Here is a 5,602-nt window from a genome sequence, read left to right on the forward strand (position 1 = left end):
TCTTAAACTTAACGTACTTGTGCATTAATTATACAATTTTTGTTACAGTTAACCTTGTACAATCTTAGATCAGCTATAACTTTGCTCTCAAATTAAAGCTTTTATTTAGTTCGAGCTTGTGTTAACCAAAATAATCAGCTAAACATCTCCAGGAAAAATTATACCACAAAAACTGTACAAAACATGCATGACATCCATGTTCTACTTCATTATTAGTGTAGAAGCATGCATGGAATATCGCCAGCTACGACAAAAACATTATAACTCAACCAAAGATAATTTTCTACACATGAAATAAAACCCATTTCGTGACAATATATTTGCAAGGAGAAAGTACATTGTGCAACCCTTGTATGATCATTGAAAAACATAATCATAAAAATCATTTAGATGTCACCCACCTTTCTTCTTTTTTCTTCTAGGTCGTAAATGAGATGAAATTAGTTATTGGGTCCGGTGCCACACCTCGATTCGAAGATCGCAAATTGATGCCATATACGGAGGCAACGCTTATGGAGGTTCTCCGATATCGTCCAATCGCCCCTACTGGTGTTCCACATCGGACAACCTCTGATATAAAGGTCAAGAGTTACGATATCCTTGCAGATGTCAACATTGCTATCAACATCTTGTACATTCATCATAACCCTAAAATATGGGGTGACCCAGAAGTGTTCCGACCTGAGCGTTTCTTGACTGAGGACGGGAAGGCTGTTGTTAAACATGATGCCTACATGCCATTCGGCGCTGGTGAGGATTAATATACCCACATTAATTTTCTTCAACGCCCATTTCCCGCGAGATTATGTAATATGTTCTGCTTACAGTCGCAGATAGTAGTATTCTCTCGCAATGAAATACTTCCTAGCAACAAATAAACCATCTGAATCGTTAGACATTAATATTGTTCAATGTGAGATCAGAGGTCGTTTGATCTTAAATGTTGAAGTTTAATGGCAATATATTTATTATGACAAATATGTTTGCAACGTTGCTCCCTTTTCAACTAAACTTGGGTCATAGATGCACTTGGGGACATTCATGTTATGTTGGAGGTCACATGGTTAGGTCAAAGGTCATTTGAGGACAAATGTTAGAGTTTTCATTTTAATCTGATTTTGGAGTAAAGTCGTTTTTTTAAGCTAACGGTCTGTGAATGCTTTGTTTACATTAAACACAGGGCGTCGAGTTTGCCTCGGTGAGCAATTAGCCAAGATGGAAATGTTCCTTTTCTTCACCAACATTCTTCAGCAGTTTATAATCACCTTACCTCCTGGAGTTCTACCAAACTATGACTTTGGCCATCGTGTTACCACCCTGGTTCCCAAGGCATATGAAATCATCCTAAAGGAGCGTTAGAATGCCAAATGATGGCTTTGTATCTCGCACAATTCATTCGTTTAATAATACATGCACCACCAATGTTGACTGTGATATAATGCTTATGAGTCAGCCATCGCATCTCTTCGTAATAAGCCTATGCAAGAAACTTCCAAAAACAAAGTCCCAAATCAAGCGTTCAGTGGGCGTTGCAGTTGAAGGTGAGTCGTGATTGAACACCAACAAACTACAAATTTACGTTTAATCAAAGAATTGACGCTTCATACGTTTCAATCGAACGGATCTTCCGCGCATTATTATGAACATGTACATTGAACACGATACCTGCTCAACATCTATAGACATTTATTTAGAGTCGAGTAATATCGTCTATATACACATAGTTATTAAGAATACTAGCTTCTTTAGATAATATTGAGTTATATGCCAATTGCAACGGGGACAGATTTCTACAGCAAAGTAAAACTGTTGAAAATGCCCGTCAAATCACAGTGGACAGCTTAGAGGTCATTGTCCAAAATTTGTTAACCGGGACAGCAGATCATCCTAAAGGGGCTTTCACACCGAAGGTTGCGTAGAGTTGCGTAGGGAGTACGCGAAAATTCGCTGCGTACTCATCGGCGTAGTCCCTGCTTAGGGGAGCATAGTATTCCGTAGAGTTGTTTAATGTGTCTACGTAACGTTGCGTACGATTGCGTATGGCATCTTTGCGGAAACAAAATACAGTAGGCCTATATCATTTCCTGCTTTATAAACGTCTCAAGCAACTCTATGCTGTTGTCCGGAACACTGTACTGCTGTGAAGTAGGATAAAAATGTGATGAGTTGTCTGTTAAGTCCATTCTAAACTATACTGTACTACCACCAGAGGAGATACTACGATCGATGAACAGGCACTCAACTCAAGCCTACAGCATCGTGGACTTAAAGTAAAGTAAAGTAAGTAAAGTAAAGTTTTTTGGGCAAGACATGACATAAAGGGCTAAATTAATTAAAAAATGATGTGACCGAGGGAAGTGACCGAGCCCAAAATAGCCTTTTAAATAGATCAATCAAATTTTTGCAACTGATTTTGATATGATATATGTTTTAAACATCATCACAAAATCCGTCATAACAAATTGATTTATGTATTAAAAAGCTAATTTTGGCTCGCTCGCTTCCCTCGATAATAATAATAATAATAACGGTTATTTATATGCGCTATACACAAAAAGTATCACAGCGCTTACAATTGTCAGAAATAAAATATAAATATAATTCTTAAATTCTTAAGTAACAAAAAAGTATAGAATTGTATACATGAAATCGCATCAACTATTGGTGTGCTCAACTGCGCCAGATGAGGCCTGGTGGCCTCTTGCTTACTGCTTCGATCACTCACTTAATTTGAAATCATTTTGCCCTTTTGTCGTGTCTTGCCCCGAAAACATTAGTCTCATTACGTCACTGACCTCCGCCCAAACTAAAAAAAATAATATAATAATAGCTTGATGAACGAAAAGCAAATCAGAAATCAGAGAGCCGACGTCAATGTTGATGTTTGCGGTGAGGTTGTCCGAAAACAGAATCACGGAACGGAAAGCATGGAAAGCGTGTTGCGATTTGCTTTTTGCGTTTTTGCAAACAAAACCACAGAGCTGAAACCGTGTTCTGATTTTGTATTTGCTATATAAAACGCAAATTTAGAATGAGAAATCAGAAAAAGTCCACTAATTATTTCTGATTTCAATTTTCTGTTTTTGATCTACAAAAACCGAACCACGGGGCTGATTTCCGCTTTCGATTCTTTATGATTGGAACGGAAAAACGAATTATCCATTAGTACCTTGATTGTTTTGCCTGTCTCTTTCTCTTCTGATGTTTTGGAGTTTCGTCGCTAGCTGCATCACTATGTTCAGATTGTGGTGCAGTTGAATCTCCACCTTGGTCACTTGAAACAGAAAGGACAGGAGATTTCTTGCCCCTCTTGGTCTTATTTGTTGGCATCTTGCATCAATATGGACAGAACAATCAGGCATTCAAATTAAGTGCAGTGCTGATTTGGTTATGGCAGAGCTTTTATCGTGACTGTCTGCACAATCAGCAAAAACCTGATGAGAAACAGTAGGATCCAGCTTGAGTACTCCAATGATTAGCAAATATACGCAACTGTGCGCCAGGTCTACGCAAGTATACGTCGGTCTATACGCAAAACTACGCCATTCCAAAAAAGGCGTTTTGAGAAACCGGGGCATTTTGGCGTAGTGTTGCGTAGGAGTGGCGTACAGTTGCGTAGTGTTGCGCAGGCTTGCGTATGTCCTGTGTTCTCTGGCTCTACGCCAACAGTACGCCAAAAAATTAAACATGTTAAATTTTCTGCGTTCCTCCCGCGTACCCATGCACTTGCGTAGACTAGCGTATGCAAAACAAATGGCGACGTAAGGTTGGGAGCGGAAGAAAAAAAAGAAGATGTTTGTCGACTGTCTCGAGTCCGGGCCGACACGCTGTTTTGATTCACCGATTTTCGAAAAAGGTTGCTTTTTCATAAAAGGGCTTTTGACAAATTCTAAACGTAAGCGTATACATAGGGCATGGGTATGGTGTTGCGGAAACTTCGTATGGTTTCATTTAGAGTACGGTGTTTAGCGTTTAGATCTTATCCAGAAAAGCGCATTTGATATTTCAAAGACGTTCAAGAAAGATAGAATCAACACAAAAGCTTGTCTAAACAAATGCTTGGGAGAAATCAGTGGAATCGCCGTTAATGGTACATAAAATCAGATGTGTTAAACATGTTTCCTTCTGTAAAAAAGTTAATACTGCCATTCTACTAAAATTATTTTTTGTGTGTAATATACGTCGTTCAGAATATCTTCTGGAATTGATCGAAGGGGTAAGACAAATCATCTTTATTGCGGTACATGATCACGATTCTTTCATCCTAATAACTTTATGGAACACGGTTCTTACAAATATGAGCCTGTTTTAGAGGTATCGTGCAATGTTTGGGCAAATCTATGAGCGACCCAAACAAGAGAGCCAAAACATCACTTTTTATTATCGATAAGTTAAATTTGTTTTAAATTAGCGCGTGAAAAAGTTCAAGTTGGCTGTGTATTAACTTCAGGTTGCTGAATAATATGCATGTAGTGTTGCTGAATACAGAGGGTCATGGGACCGAGATATCCTTCAGAAAGATATTGATCCACAATCGGTGCACTTCACCAAGATGAGATAAATACCCAAAAGCTGTGAGCCTAGCTTAGCCTTGGTTATAAAGGAGCGGAGCTCAAGGTGGATAGGTGGAGGGTTCAATCATACACTGAACGATATTACTGAGGTTAAGGGTAAAGTTGCCTTAAGGAAATGAAAGGAGTGAAAATATCCTTTTAATTTCCCATGTACATATACATTTTTTTTATTCGATGAGCATTTCTGTGTATTTTGAACATTTTGCAACTTTTTTAAGCAGATAATGTCATAAATCGGGCTCCTTACCATTAGGTAATGTATTCAATCACTTAATATCAGTAGCCAATCACAATCAATGTTGCCTGAATATTTAGTTAAAAACAGTGACCAGGAGCCAATCAAAGTTGTTCTTTTACATTTGCAGTCCTGCATAAGTATTTATGTGACGGGGCCAGATATTGTAGAATGCCAATCAATGAACATCAATACATATCTGTTGTTGCATGTATAATGATTACAGTATACCATCAGTTTTAGACTTTATTTATTACTTGTTTTGTTTAGTTTGTTTATTGAAACAAAATAAAACTTCTGTGCTAATACATAAAAGCATGTTTATTGCCCATTGAACGAACTGAAGTCACTTTTGTCATGTGACTACTGCTCTCTAGTAAATATATGATACATAGTCCTTCATCAATGATCTGTAACAAAAAGAAATCGTGTATTGATCGTATTCAATTGATTGAAATGTCCATTCCATAAACAATCCCAGTTGGTTTGAATGATTTTGAAAAGAATAAAAACGTGTATTGCTGACCTTATGAACAAGTTCATGTACATCAGCTGTCAAATTATTAGATTACCAAGTTTAGAATTTAGTATTATTGAGGATTCTCCTATATCCGATCTTGAAGCTTTCCCTGTTCTTAAGTAAAACATAGTCGGATCCCTCGTTTTTGCAGCGCAGAAAAAAAGAAAAGAAAAGGATGAAAAAAAAGGAAAATGGGAAAGGAGAAAGAAAGAATAAGAAAGAGGATGAGAGGAATAAAAGGGAATGAAAAAGGAAAAAAGGAATATTTGAAGA

At 37.6% G+C, this 5,602-nt stretch overlaps 1 long non-coding RNA gene across 1 annotated transcript; it reads left to right on the plus strand.

Annotated features, from left to right (window-relative positions):
• Positions 1 to 260: 260 nt before the first annotated feature.
• On the plus strand, positions 261 to 5,380 carry LOC135155139 (uncharacterized). The gene is made up of 2 exons (XR_010294485.1): positions 261 to 750; positions 1,181 to 5,380. It is a non-coding gene; the product is annotated as an uncharacterized LOC135155139 (long non-coding RNA).
• The last annotated feature ends 222 nt before the right edge of the window (positions 5,381 to 5,602 follow it).

Source organism: Lytechinus pictus, chromosome 1, assembly GCF_037042905.1.
Source record: "Lytechinus pictus isolate F3 Inbred chromosome 1, Lp3.0, whole genome shotgun sequence".
Taxonomy (NCBI): domain Eukaryota; kingdom Metazoa; phylum Echinodermata; class Echinoidea; order Temnopleuroida; family Toxopneustidae; genus Lytechinus; species Lytechinus pictus.